Here is a 19023-nt window from a genome sequence, read left to right on the forward strand (position 1 = left end):
CAATTATGGTTGGAGATTTCAACACTATTCTTGCAGGAATTGATAGGACAAAAAGAAAGAAAATCATTAAGGATATAGAAGACCTAACAACATTATCTATCAATTTGAGCTTATATAGAGAGAATACTTCACCAATTGTCGAGTACACATTTTTTTTCAACTTAATATGGAACATTTATTAAGAATGATCATCTTCTGGGTCATACAACAAATCTTAATACATTAATACACTTAATTGAAATAATATACAATGTTTGAGACCTCTCAAAAAGACATCTAGAAAATCTCCAAATATTAGAAAATAAAACTAATTATTTATAAATCATCCATTTGTCAAAAGAGGAAATTACAAGGGAAATTAGAAATTGTTTTGAGTTGAATGAAATTAAAGCATAACAAATCAATTTGTGGGAAGCAGCTAAAGCAGTGCATAGAGAGAAACACACAGCAGTAAAACCTTTTATAACAAAATATATGCAGAATTCAACTACTTAATACTACTTATGATCTATCACTCTTCCTCACCTAGATTATTAAAAAGCCTCCTAACTGATGTCATAGCTTCTACCCTTGCCTGCTACGGTCTTCTTAATACAGCAGCTAGAGTGATTCATTTAAATCCTATGTCAGATTATGCCACTCTGCTCAAAATCTACATTGATTTTCCATTTTTCTCAGTGTAAACATCCAAGACCTTATGAGGCTACCTTGATCCTGTATGTTCTGCTCCGCCCCTTACCTCTGTGACCTCATCTCCTTGCTCTACCTCTTCACTCACTCCATGTGGCTCCACAGCCTCCACACTGTGCCTGAAACACATCAAGCACCCTCCTGCTTTGGTCTCAGACGCTGGCTGTGCCCTCTGTCTAGAACAGTGTTCTCTCCAAAAGTCACAGGGTTAACGCCTTCAAATCTTTGCCTAAATATGCCCTTCTCAATGACGCTATTCTGGACCATCCTCTTTTAAATTGCAACCTGTCATTCTTCTAGCCCTAATTTGCCTAATTTTTTCCCCATAGCATTTATCGCTCTCTAACATAATACATATTTTCTTTTGTAGATTTATTTTTATCATTTGTCTTCCCACTAAAATATAAACTCCAGGAAGACAGTGATTTTCTATCCCTCTGTTTTTCCTTTTTTCTTTTTGCTGGTATATCACAAACACTCAGAAGAGTGCCTGCTGTGTTCGGCTCTAAATACTTGAGGATTCCAAGCATCAAGGAGACAAGGGGGTTGTATAGGACTACAGAAGAAGGGGAAAGGAATAAGGGAAGAAGAAACCTTATGTAATTTAACTCTGTGAATACTTTAGGAAAGATTTGTAGGTGTTTGAAGTATTGGTGCAGCAAATTCCATGTGTGAACATGCAACTACTCTCAAATTCAGTGCCCCTGAATTTTCCTCTTAATATTTATTCTGTGGTGAGGCCTTCAGAAATCTTTTTATTGTAATATTCATATTTCTTTTCCTTTCTCAACATAATTTTGTAGATTTTCTGCCTTCTTAAGGCTGGTATTTATATGAATAACATGGGGTTCATAATGGGAGGGGTGGCAGTATGTGTGTCCATATACCTGGAAATTACATGTCAACATACATATGTATACTTAGTCTTAGGGAGGGAACTATAGCTTTGTTATATTCTTAAACAGGCCTACATCTCAAAAAAATTTAAAATATTCATTGACTGTATTTATAAGATAATTTAGATTTAAGAATGCATACCTTGTCATGTTTATAATCAACTGATCTTTGACAAAGTCAAGAAGAACATACACTGGGGAAAGAATGCCCTCTTCAATAAATGGTGCTGAGAAAATTAGATAGCCACATGCAGAAAAATGAAACTGGACCCCTACCTTACCATATACAAAACTGAACTCAAGATGGATTAAAGACTTAAATGTAAAACCCAAAACTACAAAATTAGGAGAAGAAAACCTACAGAAAACTCTTCTGGACACTGGTCTAGGCGAAGAATTTATGACTAAGACCTTAAAAGCATAGACAACAGAAAAAAAATAAGCAAATGGGACTTAAGCTTTTGCACAGAAAAAGAAATAACAGAGTAAAGAGACTACCTGTTGAATGGGAGAAAATATTTGCACACATCCAGCAGGGGACTAATATCCAGCATATACAAGGAACTCAACAACAACAACAACAATAACCAATTTCATTAAAAAGTGGGCAAAGAACATGAATAGATATTTTTCAAAAGAGGACATACAAAAGGCCAACAGGTATATGCAAAAATACTTGAAATCACTAACCATCAGGAAAACCCAAATCGAAACCACAATGAGATACCATCTTACCTCAGTTGGAATGAGTATTATTAAAAAGTCAAAAAATAACACATGTTAATGAGGATGCGGATAAAATGAACTGTTAAATTACTAATGGGAATGTAAATTAGTATAGCCTCTATGGAAAATAGTATGGAGATTTCTCAAAGAACTAAAATAAATAAAATAGAACTACCATTTGATCTAGCAATCCCACTACTGAGTATCTTTCTAAAGGAAAAAGAAGTAAATATATAAAAAAGATACCTGCAGTTGTAGCACTATTCACAATAGAAGAGACATGGAATCAACCTAAATGTCTATTGCCAGATGAAGAGATAGAGAAAATGTGGTGTACGTATATATGTAATGAAGGACAGGCATGGTGACTAATACCTGTAATCCCAGTACTTTGTGAGGCCAAGGTGGAAGATTGCTTGTGACCAGGAATTTGACACCAGCCTGGGGAATATGGTGAGAACCTCTCTCTTGAAAAAATAAAAAATAAAAAATTACCTGGGCATAGTGTCATGCACCTGTGGTCCTGGCTACTCAATAGGATTGCTTGAGCCAACGAAGTCAAGGCTGCAGTGAGCCATGTTTGTGCCACTGCATTCCAGCCTGGATGACAGATTGAGATTCTCAAAAATATACGTGTGTGTGTGTGTGTGTGTGCATATCTGTGTGATGTATAGATACACACATACATATCTTGGAATTGAACTACTCTGAATATAACCCCTTTCTCTGTCCCTTACTAGTTGTGCAATTTTCAGTGTATGCTTTAACAATCTGTCTGTTTCCTGTGTAAAGTATGTGTATATGTATGTGTGTATAGACCACACACATACACACAGTGGAATACTATTCAGTCGTAAAAAGTGAAATCATGTCTTTGTAGCAGCAAAGATGGAACTGAAGGTTATTATCTTAAGTAAAACAAATCAGGCACAGAAAGACAAATGTCACATGTTCTCAAAAATAGGTACTAAAAAGTATTCATGTGGACATAGAGTAGAATTATAGATAATGAAGACTCACAATGGTGAGAGGCTTGAAGGGAAGATGGCAAGAAACTGGTTATTGGCTACAATGTACATCATGTAAGTGATAGATACCCGAGCCCTGGCTTAATCACTATGCAATCTGTACATGTAACAAAATTACACATATATCCCATAAATTAGTACAACTTTTTTTTTTTTTTGAGACCGAGTCTCGCTCTGTCGCCCAGGCTGGAGTGCAGTGGCCGGATCTCAGCTCACTGCAAGCTCCGCCTCCCGGGTTTACGCCATTCTCCTGCCTCAGCCTCCTGAGTAGCTGGGAGTACAACCTTTTTAAAAGATGATGTGACTTGGAGTCAGACTGCTCTGAATGTAACCCTTGCTCTGTCCCTTACTAGCTGTGCAATTTTTAGCATATGCTTTAGCAATCTGAGGCTGTTTCCTGTGTAAAAGGGGGATGCTTATACTGACCTCATTGGTTTTCTTTCTGTGAACACAAAAAGATATGATACATGTACAAGACTCAGCAGAGTATATGAGACTTGGTAAGCACTCAAGTGAAAGTTATGAGTATTACTAGTGTTTGTAAAATCCTGCTTTTAAGTCACTGATTTAAAACTCAAAATAGTGTACCTTTGTAGTGTTATCCATATAACACTCCTAGACAACATAATATAGCATGTAGAAAGTCAATAAAAATATTTGTTACATTCTACATGTATGTATATGGACTGACTTATAAATTTATCCTAATAGATAAACTAGGATACAATTGGATGGGCTATATAAACTTATCCTAATAGAAAAGAACTTCCATGGGGGAAAAAAATCTCCATTCATTCTCTTACTCACTGAACTAATAATTACTCAGTGTCTTTGTTTCACAGAGTACTATGAATATAGCAGCAGTAATTTCCTTCAGGAAAATATTCTGTTATGAAATATCACACAGAAGCTTTAAGCGAGAAACCAAGACACTTCCCTTCCTACCCAGTGCCCACCGACTAACCTATCAGTAGCTGTGTAGATGATCTCAGCTCCAGCTCCTGCCATTGGAAATAGTTCTGTGGCCTTGGCAAGGCCTATTCCCAGGGTATTTCTAAGATTCGAGCTGGTTTCCCCAACTTGTTTTCTAATAGCAATGTTCTCACTGCCACCAACCTTCTCCCTATCTCCATCTTGAGTGGCATAACTCGACCTCAATTTTGCCCCAAAGTTAAATGCCCTCAAAGGAAGCTCCACATCACTATCATTAATATCATGTGACTATGTTATTATTTATTTTATTTTGAAATAGTGTCTTGCTCTGCCACCCAGCCTGGAGTGTAGTGGCATGGTGATAGCTCACTGCAGCCTCAGCTTCCTGAGCTCAAGTGATCCTCCCACCTCAGCTTTCCCAGTAGCTAGGAGTATAGGTATGCAGCATCTTGCTCCCAGCTTAATTTTTATTGTTAAATTTTTTGTAGAGGGGGGTTCTCCTTATGTTGCCCAGGCTGGTCTCAAACTCAAGGGCTCAAGCAATTCTCCCGCTTTTCAGCCTTCTGAAGTGCTGGGATTACAGAGGTAAGCCACTGCATCCAGCCTGACCATGTGATTTTCCTAGCAGCAATGGGGTGAGATGGAAGGGTCAATGATAACAAGAGAAGGCTAAAATCCCAAATTCCCCCTCCTCTCAAACTCAAAAGTAAGTTATACAGGTGTAAAGAAATCTAGGTCCTGAAGTTTGCAGTTCTCTCTTGATTTTTAACCATAGCTGCTTTTTTTTTTTCTTGAAACTTCTCCATAGTGCAAATGACAATTTCCATGCCTTAAGGTTTGCCCACAAAGTGGTTTCATTATTATACCTATCAAAAAAAAAAATGATTGACAGCAACAAGTTTAGGTTTGATTTCTTTAAATGGACCAAACTGGCAAGTTATCCACTAACATCTCTTTCCAGACAATAATAAACCAAAATACTATTTAAGTCTGCCTCAAAGAGTGGAATACCATCTACAGGTGTGTGTTTATCAGTGTGGGAAGGGACCTTGCTTTTTCTGACAGTTTGGATCCGTGGAAACTTCACTAGAATGCTACCGTAACACCTGACAGTATCTCACATTTTCCCAATCACCCTGTGGCTTTCTGTCTAGAGCATATTATACTTTCTTCTTTCAGACTTTGAAAGTTCAATTCAGAATCATGTCACTGGCTCTGTGAAGAAGTTTAACAAGGCTATATTCAGCCTCTCATTATCTTCCAATTAATTATGTTCCTCAAAACACAACAGGCATAAGAATTTAAACCATCAACTTTAACTTCTGAGATGTTTTCCTTTCACAAATTAGTGTTTTTCAAAAGTATAATGTAAAAATAGTGACACTGACATTCTAGAAAAACAAAGCAGCTACCTTTCAACAGTTCTCTTTGGGCTAGGAGATATAATTTTACATCTGTTTTTACATCTGTATTTACCTCGCAAACTATTTCAAAACACTGCTTTAAAGAGAGCTGGTATTCTTTGTCCTAAAGATAATGAAACATAGAATCAGTTGTTGAGGAACATATATTTTGAGAATGATAGTGGGCCCTAATTAAAAACAAACAAAAAAAGCACAGAAATTTGACTGATGGCCATATATAAATGATGAATCTTTAGCAGTTCTTAAAATTTTTCCCTTACCATCAGGGCACGGTGGCTCATGCCTGTAATTCTAGCCCTTTGGGAGGCTGAGGCGGGTGGATCACCTGAGGTCAGGAGTTCGAGACCAGCCTGGCCAACATGGTGAAAACCCATTTCCAATAAAAATACAAAAATTAGCTAGGTGTGGTTGTACATGTCTGTAATCCCAGCTATTTGGGAGCCTAAGGCAGGAGAAACGCGTGAACCCTACAGAGGAATGTTGCAGTGAGCTGAGGTGGCAGTGCTATACCCCAGCTTAGGTGACACAGTGAGACTCCATCTCAATAAATAAATAAATAAATTTGCCTTTACCATTCAAAGCACTTTCTGGAAATGGAAGCCACAGCCTGCTGACCCATTTATCTAGTCCCACAGATAATAAAAATTATCTGTGCCCACCACTATCATTACATAGCATGTGACTAGAGATTTATTTCCATATAGCAACTGGCAAAATAAGCAGATCATATTCACACACTAGATGTTTATTGACTCTTTATGAGTGAATATCTCTATGATGTATCTTGTAAGAGTAGAAAATATGAGTCATGGCTTCTGTCCTCAAGGAGTTTGTAGGTAAATAAGGGAAGTGACACTGGCATAAATAACTATGTTATAAGAGAGAAAGGTCCCTTTAAACATCTGTTTTATTTCAGTGTAGAAAACAAAAGCACATTCCTAGATGAGGTTTAAGGGAATCACATAAGAAAGGTACGCTTTGGTCTTCTTCATAGCCATTTCACTGTATTTGGTCCCTTTTCTATTTCCTGCACTCTCTGCCCCTCCCCCGCACCCTGCAACAAATAAATACAAGAACCAATCCTGAAGATTTACTTTTCTAATGGCAGATGCATCAGAATTCCACACATGTACCTTGTCTGAGGCTCTTCCCATGCTAAGCACAAAATAAAATGTACTACTAACTCAGATACAAATCTCATGCCTTATTCCTCTAAAAGTGTTGTATATCTTTAATCTTAACACAGGACATCAGTAGAGATTGTTTATTAAAAGAGGAAATCAAAACACACAGAGGCCGTTAGCCCACGTTTTAGATATCCCATTAATTATGAGGCTGACATTAGAATCTTTTTTTCCAAAAGGAATTAGGCTGTGTTCCTAGTCCTGGGGTAGCTAGGAATTACTATTACTAATTACCCCATCAGGGTACTGGAAAAAAAAAAAAAAAAAAAAGCGATCAAAGAGTTTAGGGATATACAGTATCAGGAAACTGTCCCTGCTTTATCTCCTCAGAGTTCAAGCTACCCCAAGGTGAAGAAGTAAGGATCAGAATCCCTCAGGGCTCTTCCCTGCCATGAGCTGGGAACACATAGCTGATACTGGAGAAGCCAATGATGTGTACAATTTGGATCCAAAGCCCCTGTTTCCAGTTCTACTTCTCTGATATACTTTTCCCCCTTTAGTACTACAGATTTCTTAAATCAGAGATTATACCACCTTCCTCGAAAGTATACTTTTGCTTCTAACTCAGAGCCCCACCTTCATTTCAGATCTTTCTTTTCTCTTTTCCCCTGGTCGGAGGGCCTCATTATTCCTTCCTCCTGAATCTTCACCATACTATAGGCCTTCATAAAACAAGCTGTGGGGAAGTGTGGTGCCCAGAGACAGGAAGAATTTAAAGCGATACAGTATAAGCTGCCCTTTCAGGCTTTATTTACTTTTCACATCCTATGTTCACTTCTGACAGTGAAGGGCAACCATTTCCTTAGTATATCAATCAACCAAAAACAATACATCAAAGCTCTAACTATGTTCCAGGAACTGTCTAGCACATTATCTTCTAATGTCTAGAGAAAATACCTACTGAACCTCTTCCCACACTTTATATGGTCATCCTTCTCCCTTGTTATGGCACTCTGATATTTTTAGTCTTACACTTTTCAATATAGAAAATTCTACTTAATAAAATGGAAAAAAATAATTTCAACGAAGCTTGTTTATTCATAAAATAACAGGATTCATAAAAGTATTCATAAAACATCTGGGATATTAGCTCTGTTAATACCATCCATGGTTTCATATAACAATATTTTCTTCAAAGTTATCCTAAAGAACAATAGTGAACAAGATCCTAAATCCTCAAGTAAGCACTAAATGAATACACATATTCAAAACAAGAACTGGTGAAAGGGCATTTGTTTTCACAGAATTTCAAATCCTAGTCAATTATGTTAATAATACCAAAGCTTTTGTAAGGAAGAAATTCTTATTCAACATCTCTTTTCACCAGGAAAAAACCCAGCTAATGAAAACCATAAGCAATAGCATTATGCTTTATTTACCGCCAAAGAAATTGTAAGTGACTCTCTTTAAGCCAGTAAGTTATTTCCAAGTGAAGTCTGTTCTTTATAGACTTCACTACACAAGATAATTCTTCACTGTACTGAATCCAAAGGTTATCAAAAATTCTACATTAAACAGCAAAACAACAGGTCAGAACTGAGAGGAGCCAGCCCTGGTTCCTATAATTATTTCTTCATGATTCAAGCTAATGGGGTTTTTTTAAATTAACTGTTGATTTTTCTATATGTCCATTTTGGCAATGACTTCTCTGAGGGAAAAATAAAGCTGCTATTTGAAGTATTAGGAGTGGGTCTAAATTCCCTAAATTCTTTAGTTCTTATTCTTTTGAAATATTCCTTCTCACCAGTTGGATTCACTTTGAAAACTCTGGTCCTGTTGTAATGTACATATCACTGGCAATTACCTGCAAAATTTTTCCAAGAGGAGAGTTGACCTTCAATCCTTAAAGCGGTATCTCTTCAAGATCCAGAAAGGCTAAATGCAGGATTTCCCACATCCTGAGATGTGATTCTTTTACTGTCTCCTAGATATAGCTTGCTAAACTTTCTACCGAGATTTACCCAGAAAGTTTGAGAAGAAATAAGAACTTAGAGAAGAGAAGGCTGAGGAACAAGGACAGAGTAACTGAAAGCAGAGTATTACAGCACAGGCCACTCATTTCCAGTCATCTTACAAAGAATGTGCTAATGATATTCCCATTATCAGTGTTTCCTTAGTATATCTGGTTACGATACTATAATCATCTACAGGGCAAAAACAGGCCTTATAGGGTTCTATTAATTCAGTCCTTAATACCATGCCAAAATTGTTATATAATAGATGCTTTCAGGTAATGCTTGCTGCAACCTAATGGAGCCAAACACATCACAAATTAGGAGAGTAACAAACAAATTCCATTTAATTTGTTTTTATAAATATAGGAATTGAATGACGGAGTTTTGTGAGTCATGGCCACACACAAACTCCAAGTCTCCCTTCTAAGATGTCCCCATCTGAAAGCCAAATTGTGCTGGAAACTGTTTTGCCTCAACTTTTGGTAACTGCTCCCACACAACCCCTCTATGGGCAGAGCGCACATTGCTGTTCCTTTCTTTGACCACTCTTCTTTCTCCGCTTTAATTTTTCATTACCGTTTCCAAAGAAAGCTGTCAATAATCCTGACTTAAGAATGTCTCCCTTCTTTGAAGTCTTATATTCTTGTCCAAAGTCAATAGTCTTGTCAATATGCATAGTTTTATCTATACCACATAATATAATTACATATAGTGTTCTGCCTAGGTTGTGTGGGCTTAATTTCCCCAGCTAGACTAGAAGTACTTTAAAAGCAGAGTCTACCTCTTATTTTCATCCTTTGAGTGGTTTCCCCGTTGTGGACACAGAAGGAAATAAATAAAGCCTTCTAAGTTCCCATACATTGCCAAACTCTAGACCTCCTAATATCATGTCCTCCTGTGTTCTGCCCAGGTACAGCTCTCACTCCAGACACTCTTCCCTTACTCCCTGTTTTCTCCCTGCACAATAAAATTTTCATGTTCTTGGAGGTTTAGTTGATAAGTAGTTCTTCTAATAGTAATCATCCTTGACTATGATGTTTTAACAGTGACCAGCTAAAGACAAAGCCCCTATCTATCTAAATTGATAATGACCAAAGATCATTGCAAATCAATGTTCCAAAGATCTGGAGACATGGGGGTTTTGAAATCCCTAAACTTACATAAAGTAGGTGGTCATGTACACCAGATGGGTATAAGCCAAGATTTAGGCCCCACATCCTGATCATTCAGCATATTGCCTCTTCTAGTTACTTCCTTTTGCATGAAAAAGGTCATTCTGATTTTTCAAAAGTATAACTTATAGAGAAAAAGACAAGGTGAAACATTATTTTTAAAAGATAGCACTACTATGTTTGACAGGCTTGCAGATAGAAAACAGAACTCTGAAAATAGCATAGGACACACATCAGGAAAAAAGTCCCCAGTGTTTTAAAACAGCTGATGTAGTGAATCAGAAAGAGAAATAACAAAATGAGTTGGTGATAATAGAGAAAACTTTGAATTTTTTAGAAACACTGTCCCTCAAACATTGGTCACACTACACATTGATTTTAACCTTCCCACAATTGAAAACATGATATTCAAATGTGTGAGTAGTGAGGCAGGGAGAGGTGGAGAGAGGGAAATGAGAAAATTTATAAAAGTTTATTATCTTCATATTATATATTTTTTAAAAATGTTACATCCTACCCAAGAGCATACAGTTAGAATGAGGCTGTTGGTGAGTGGCCTACTGAAGGGGTAGGACTGATTTAACCAGTCTTTAGTTGCTTTGTGCCAAATACTCTTCTAAGTTCTTTATGTTTATTTACTGATTTCTTAACCAAAATCCATTGCCAAGAACTGTGAAGAGTCTGAGATTTTACTATACTTGTAAGCTAACATGCTAGCTTATCACAAATGCATGGATCCTGACAAAAGATACGAGACTTCTGGGTCAGAGACAGAGGACTTCATTACAGATGAAGTATCTCTTATCTTGGGACAAGAGGTGTTTCAGGTTTGGGATTTTTCAGATTTTGGAATATTTGGATGTATGAAAGGAGATATCTTGAGAATGGTACCAAAGTCTAAACACTAAATTCATTTATGTTTCATGTATACCTTATACACATCACCTGAAGGTAATTGGTAATTTTATAAAATATTTTCTAAAATATTTGTGCATGAAACAAAAGTTCTTACTGCGTTTTGACTGTGGCTCATCACAGGAGGTCAGGTGTGCAATTTCCCAGATGTGGTGGTATGTCGGTACTCCAAACATTTCAGATTTTGGAGCATTTTGGATTTTGAATTTTGGGATTAGGGATGCTCAACTTGTATTCCCATCAAGAATAATAGAGTACCACCATTTGTACCAGTTCTCTGAGGGCCAGATGACACCTACATTTGGAGATGGTACTCTTACAGGACAGAAATCCTGAGATTAGGGAACCCAAATATTTCAAAACGGCAGGAAGTATGCTCACCTTTGCTCCAGAGGGAGATATTGTCTTTATCATGCTAGAAAGTCAGCATACCTGCCCTTTGCTCTGGAGAAAAATGTATCTTTCAAGGCAGTTTGCTACACTAACATCTTTAAAAATATAGTCTGAAACAAGAATTGTCAGTGTTTCTGCACTCAAGACAGGCAGAAATGTGAGAAACCTGTGGAGAATTATCTCCCAACATCTGTGAGTAGATACTATCATTAACTTATTTTATAGGTGCAAAAACTAAGAAAATGAGAGGTTAAGTAATTTGCCCAAGGTCAAACCCAGATAGTCAATTCCAAGAGCTGAGGATATTAACCAATGTGATTAACTTATTTTCTCTTGAATGTAAACTTTATTATTTAAATATACAGCAACATGCAAAAGTTCTTAGTGTCATCATTCCAGCATCTTATGTTTCTCATCTAGAAAGTAGGCAAGGGGCCAGTGGGAAGAGGGCTTGAGTTAGAGGCTGTCTTTGAGATCCTTTCAGATTTAGCACGCCTTGATTCTAAGATTTGTCTATTAGAACGAAGAGACAGTGTGTGTAAGTGGATGTCATGCAGACTGGAAACAGAAAAATAAGAGCATCTATTTCATTGTCAGTGTATATTTAAAAACTTTTATCAGGACCTTTGCATTCCTTATTTTATATGAGATTCTTGAGAAAAGTGAGTGTTGAATTACCACTTAAGGTATTTTTGGTCTTTCTAATTATAGTTCATGGCTAGGGTAAGCATATGCTTTATTTTCCAACTACCCCTATCATAAAACTTCCTTTTTCTATAATATGAGTGAGAATATTATGTAAGAATAAACTGAGAGCAGTCTTTAAGCTGTTTATGCCTGGAATGTTGCCAGGCCAGCATGTGCTGGATGGAGCATTACCAAAGAAGGGAAAGAAAAGCAAAGAAACTGCTGAAACATTAGTGACATAGTCAGACTATGACTCCTCTTCATTTCCACAGGACATCAAGAAATGTTTTTCTCAAGTTGGAATCTACTTTTAGAACTACCAGTAGATATTGACTGGCACTCTAACCCCATGCATAATATCAGACACTTCGTCTTATCAGCAGTTAGATCGTGGTCACATGCTGCCTGTTGTTATGAAGACCTTTTGAAATCTCAGGGCCAGAGAAACACAAGAGCAGCCCTCCTGCTGCTTTATATGTTGATGTTCCTTAGGAAACTGTCCTTGAACCGCTTCTTCTCTCATTCTGCCTACTCTCTTCAGGGTGTCTCATCTACTCCCTGAGCTTCAAAGGCCACTTATACCCTAATGACTCCCCAGTCTCTAAATGTGGTTCACCATGCCCTCCTGAGCCCTTGGCCCATACAATCAACTTTCTGTTGGAAATCTTCACTTGAATATGTTGAGGACATTTCACATTCAACTGTTTAAGATGGGTATCACCACCTTCTAAACCCACTTCTTCTCCTTATATATTCTCCACGTCATTTAGCAGCATCACCGTCTACTCAGGAATCACCATGTCCTGCTAATATTCCTTACTAAATTTCTCCATTTCCAGTGACAACATCTTTGCAGAAATTGCTATTAATTTTGATCTTGACCATTATGTCATTGTCTAATTGATCTTCTGAAGCCAGAATTCTCTCTATAAAATGCACACATGATCATGTCAACCTTCTTCATAAAATCGCTCAATGTTTAGAAACACCCCAGCTATCAATAGGGTAAACCCTGAACTCCTAATATGACTTCAAAGCTTCTATAATTGGGCCCTTGCTTGCCTCTTTAGCCTCCTGGTGACTGAGTGACCTCATTCTAGCCATACTTGTCTAATTTCAGATCCTCACACCAACCTCTCTCTTTTTTCCCCTCCCTTACAGATTGTCCTTCCTGCGCTGGGTACCATTTCTATTACAAAATGACCAATTCCTGCTCATCTCACTCAGCTGGAAAAAGATCCATATTCAGAGAGCCTTCCCTGACCCATAGACTACTATGGGCTCTCATAGTGTCTTGAAGTTCCTCTATCATTAGTCTTGATCCCGTTTTCTAGTAATTCTTTACAGCAATGCCAACTGCTTCACTGGATTTTAAGCCTGGAAATGGCATGACCATGCTTGAATCTCCAGCATTTGGCCTGGAACATGGCACTTAGTAGGCGCATAATAAATTCCTGTTAAATTAATGAATGAATGAACCAATAAAGGATCTGCCCAGGTTCACTTTTGTGAGTAGGAGAGTGGCCAGGTGAAGCAGCATCCAGCCTTTTAGCTTGACTTTTTCTAGACTTCTTTCCTAAAATGTAAATGGTAAGGCCCAGACAATTTCTTGGATTGAGGCTCAAAGTGCCTCCTTTGGATTTCTTAGAACAGTCAGAATTTAACAGCAAAAGTTAAGACAGTTCAGGATCAATCTTCAAAATAAAGAGATAATGCCAGATTTTTAATGTATCTCTTTTATACATTGTATTTCTCTTTTCCCGTGTTTAAAAATTAGAATTTTACAAAGTGTTTAAAATGATAATATTTCTTCTTTTTCGCCTCCATTTTTTAAAAGTTTCTTTAGGAGAATGGCAGGACTCTTTGTGCCATATAAAATAGGAATTTAAATTAGGAGGTATAACAATATTCCACTGCCTCTGAATTTAGTCATTGATTTGCACGCCATCGAGTATATCATAAAAGTATATCCTAGATTACACAACAACAGGAAAGAGGAAATACTTTCCAGATCATGAACTTAAATTATGGAATTGAAAAGCAAACTTTTATGACAAGTCTCCTCCCTACCTTCAGCCCACCAACTCCAGGGACATTTCTCTGATGTCTGAGCTAAGTGGTATTTTTGTGAGTTCTAAGCATTGCGGTTGCTGTTCAGGCAAGAGGGAGATTTCTTTTTTTTTCTTTTTTTTTTTTTTTCAGTTTAGGGGAAAAAGTGAGATTTAGGTTTTTTCCAGTTTAGAGGAAAAAGAAAACTGGGCCATCCACATTCCTTTGTCTACCCTATCACTTATCACAGACTATTTTGTATACATGATCTAATGACAACCATTAAGTATCTGAGAGAAACCTAGAGAAAAGTTATGTGATTGCAAATTTATGATCTCAAGAAATAAGGACTTCCGACTCCTACCTTTAACCCCATCAATAGAGCAGCATGATTATAATTAGAATGACCATACCTTCAGATTTGCTCAGGACAGCGCTTGTTTGATCTGTTGTTCTGAGCTAATTTTTATTTTTATTTTTATTTTTTTGAGACAGGGTATCGCTGTCTCACCCAGGCTGTAGTGCAGGGTTTTGATCTCAGCTCACTGCAACCTCTGCCTCTCGGGCTCCAGTGGATCCTCCCACCTCAGCGCCCCCAGTAGCTGGGACTACAGGGCTGTGCCACCACACTTTTTGTAGAGATGAGGTTTTGCTATATTCCCCAGACTAGTCTCAAACTCCTGAGCTCAAGCGATCTGCCTACCTCGGCCTTCCAAAGTGCTGGGATTACAGGCAGGAGCCACTGCACCCAGCCCTGAGCTAATTATTAATAGTGATCCTTTTATTCTCAAAAACATCTTTGGGATGTAAATTACATAGTCATTTTAAATATAATAGTTATTTAGCATAACACCAACTCACTAGGTTTCTTTTTTCATTCCTCGTTTTCTTCTTCGAGAGCTTACTATGTGCCAGACATTGAGATGGTTCTTTTTCACTTGTACTCTAATTAATTTTTTATAACAAATTCACTATGTTGATAATGTCACTGTCTTAAACAACAGGAAACTGTGATTCAGAAATGTTAAGGCATTACCCAAGGCCACACAACAGTACATGATAGCCAACGTTTAGATGTGTTTCTGGGCAACTGGAAAACGGTTCTCTTTCAATTATATTATGTGCGGGTTCAAAATGGAGCCTTAAAACACCTCCCCTAACCCTTCTCCTCCCTCCTCCAACCCTAGTTCTCCCTCCTCCTGCCCACATGAATAAATAAAACAGACAGAAGCAGCAAGCAACCCAGAGTGGCTTGGTGCAAGACAGAGGCTAGCTGGCTCCTGGTGATGGTACATGATGGACTTAGCCAGATACTGGAGTAAATCATGAATTTTAACAGCTCAATTTTCCTGAATATGTTTCAGATCACTCTGTGTGTCTCTAGGGCTCCCTTGAAAGAGAAAAAGCTTCTCTGGAGAACTTCCACTATGTGCTTCTCACTCTCTTTGTGGCCCTGGAAACAGAACGGAACTCCTCCCTAACCTGCTGCCCACTGCTACCAGTCTTTCCCACACCCCAGATATTAAGAGAGATAATCAGGCCTTCAAACAGAAGTTTCCCGATTATGAGTCATGGCTTACTCAGCCTTTGTTATAGAGAACCTGGAAGCCTTTGAAATACGCTGTTGATTTTGGCAGTCTTAACTCCCTGTGCTGTTATCAAGACACAAGTTTCACGACTAATTTGCTTGAGAAATTACCTCTGTAATGAGTGTATTAAGAAGAGCCTATGTTAAAGGGCCTGGTGTTTAATATACAGTGTTTAATGTTAGTATATATGAATATCTACTCATTTCCTTGCAAAATACTTCATAGCTAATAGTTCCCCAACAAATAGCTGTTACATTGAATTAAATAAAAATATCAATAAAAGCTAATGTTATTATAGGGTACTTTCTATGAGCCAGGCATTATAGTAAGAGATTTTTTTTTTCTCTCTGTAAACACACACACACACACATATTGTATATATGTAAAATAAACATGTAAGTGTATTATGTGTGTTTTATACATAATATATAATATACATAATAAATACTAAGTATAGACATTTAAATTTAATTAAACTAGATATGAAAACAACATACATCAGCATAACTTCCTTAAGATTAGTTATTTTTATTTTATTTTATTTTATTTTATTTATTTTTTTTTGAGACGTAGTCTCGCTCTGTCGCTCAGGCTGGAGTGCAGTGGCACGATCTCAGCTCACTGCAGCCTCTGCCTCCTGGGTTCACGCCATTCTCCTGCCTCAGCCTCCCGAGTATCTGAGACTACAGGCGCCTGCCTCCACGCCCGGCTAATTTTTTTGTATTTTTTAGTAGAGACGGAGTTTCACCGTGTTACCCAGGAAGGTCTCAATCTCCTGACCCCGTCAGCCTCAGCCTCCCATAGTGCTGGGATTACAGGCATGAGCCACCGTGCCCAGCCCAAGATTAGTTATTTTTTAATGTGTACTTCATAGAGATAATTTCTGAAACAATTATGTATTATACCAGGGTGGACATTATATAGTTTCAAGAAAAATAAATTGTTATATTAATTTAAGTTAAATTAGATATGTACTATTATAGTATAGATGCCTTATAGTCCTTATCTGCAAAACATAGATAATAATATGACCAAATTATTAAGGTTGGCAAGCAGATAAAATTGATCAATGCAGTGAAGTGTGGCTCCCAGTATTTTGTAAGCACTCTATAAATCGATGACCTCTTCATAACTACAGTGAGACTTTGGATATAGATAGGTATTTAGGAGAAAAATCTTGTTCAGTAGTTTGTGTAAAGGCACTGTTTAAATACATGCATTTGTTCTATAATTGTAAATATTGTCATATTGTTATTAATATGTAAACTTAAAGTATTAGCTTTAAAGTTGACTTGGGAAGGTAAAATTTTATAGTCTATAGTTTTTCAAAGATAGATTCTGAAGATTTTGCCTGAAAAAAGAAATGCTTCTTTAAAAAATGTGCTTTGAACCTAAACAGTAGAAAGGAAGGTTAAATAGAAAAGTTCTCTTTTTTCATCTAAGCCTAAGCCAATCAGCAAGCAGAGCTCTCCTGCCCATTAGAATTTGTTCAACAACAGAGAGGTGATCTAATGTAGGTCAAGACCCAAAGAAATTTTCAAAGTCGTTGATAAAGGAATTTCCTTGTTCTTACAAAAATTGCTGAAATAACTGGTTTCTCCTTTGTTGCATATCTTTGTGCATAGATTCAAGGCTTAAAACTGCTGCAGTCATCTTGCTACAGTTTGACGATTAGGAAGATACACAGAGGAGATAATAGCTAAGAGAGATGCGGAGGAATAGAGCTGTAGAATTGTATTAAGCCAGGCTAAGGCAGAAATCTTGACTAAGGTCAGTGAGTTTTCTCAAAGCATAGTCCTAGACCAGAAGCATCAGCCTCACCTGGGAATCTATTCAAATACAAAATCTAAAACCCTATCCCAGAAATGTGGAATCAGAAACTCAGGGAGGAGCTAGCTGAGCAATCCATGCTTTAAGATGCCCTTCAGGGGATTCCGATGCGGACTAAAGTTTGAGAATCACTGGTTTAAGCCAGTTTGAATCACATTTTCTTGTTACTTGCTCTCAAAAGTATATTAAATGTAACACCTAGTGAAAATATACTCAAATTGACTAATGATTAACTAACATAAAAAATTCCAGAAAGGGAAATCATGATATAATATGCCTGGAAGAGTGTCCTGTTATAGTATAGTAGCTATACTCAAAGGCTTTGGACCCAGACTGCCTGGGTTCATGTCCCAGTTCCACTACTCATTAACTGTGTGACCTGGAGAAAACTAGTTTAGTTTCTTCCTCTGTAACCTGTAGGTAATCTTATGGCTTTTCTGAATATTAAATTAGTTAATAAATGGAGAGCAATTAGAAATTTTCCTGATGGTTAATGTATTCTGAGCACTCGGTACGTGTTAGCAATTATTATTACCATCAACACATAAAATATTCATCACATCAGAGGAGTCCTAAAGAACAAACCACACCAGACTAAACTGACCACATTAATATTATTTTAATAATGTGATATTGTTGGTGCCAAATTACTCTCATGATGGCATTTGGATTCAAAGTAAATAATTTTATTATGAAATGTGTATCTCATTATGGGGACAGCACTGTAATTGTTTATTTAAAAATTCCTCTGAAAAAAAGGTCAGAATCTAATGTTAATTTTTCATTTACTCAACAAGTATTTACTAAGGACAAATTAATAAGGTGCAAATACTTCTTAATGTAAACACATACATACACACACTTCTTTCTAATAAAACTAGAAAAAAAAAGACTGAATGTTAATAGACTGTTAGTGTTGATCTTTGGGCAATGGAACTATGGTTTATAGTTTTCTTTTTATATAGTCTGTATTTTTAAAAAGTATCTTGTTACTATTTAATAAAAGTACATTTCTAAAAAGCAAATAAAAATTACTTTTCTTTGAAGGAAAACAGAGGTCCAAATAATCTCAGGGCATCCAGATATCATTTTTCACTTGTGATATAGTAGCCAATCAATTCTGCATTGCATAGCACTCAGTTCCTAGACTGGTTATTGTTCCTACAAGAAGATTCAAGCCAGACAGAGTTCACTTCCTGCGTTCAGGACCAGCTCATGTCTAACCCCCAGACTTCAAGAGTAGGAATCAGTTATGGATGCTTTAGGACAGAGCATAGGCACTCAAACCCACAGCCAGTGAAAAGTTGCTTCATGAACCAGTCCATTCTGCCTAAGTATCCTTTGGGTTTTGACTGGGGATGCACAGTAAGGAAGCTGGCCAAATGTTTGAGGTTACAAATCTCAGGAAGAATCTTAATCCAGAAACCAGCCTAAGATCTCTCTCACACACACTTGGGTTCATCAAAGGACAGATTCTCCTGGCCAGATTTAGCAATGTTAGGTAATTATGTACTCATGAACCATGGTAGCAAGCATTCACGACCCACAATGC

The 19023-nt window shown here is 37.2% G+C and overlaps 2 protein-coding genes across 7 annotated transcripts in view; one reads left to right on the forward strand and one right to left on the reverse strand.

Annotated features, from left to right (window-relative positions):
- The window catches only part of NEUROD1 (neuronal differentiation 1), a 1109848-nt gene that overhangs the window by 955065 nt on the left and 135760 nt on the right, over positions 1-19023 (forward strand). Inside the window, exon 1 of one of the 6 annotated variants that reach the window (XM_050750587.1) lies at positions 1227-1236. The exons of 3 other annotated variants lie outside the window; for them this stretch is intronic. The gene's annotated coding sequence lies outside the window, so the exon portion shown is untranslated. Of the gene's footprint in view, positions 1-1226; positions 1237-3742; positions 3753-8465; positions 8476-19023 lie in introns of those variants that run through there. 2 more of the 6 variants (XM_050750580.1, XM_050750583.1) reach the window with 2 other exon arrangements.
- ITPRID2 (ITPR interacting domain containing 2) overlaps positions 1-19023 on the reverse strand; it is a 424384-nt gene that overhangs the window by 110574 nt on the left and 294787 nt on the right. The window lies entirely within an intron of this gene.

Source organism: Macaca thibetana, chromosome 12, assembly GCF_024542745.1.
Source record: "Macaca thibetana thibetana isolate TM-01 chromosome 12, ASM2454274v1, whole genome shotgun sequence".
NCBI lineage: Eukaryota > Metazoa > Chordata > Mammalia > Primates > Cercopithecidae > Macaca > Macaca thibetana.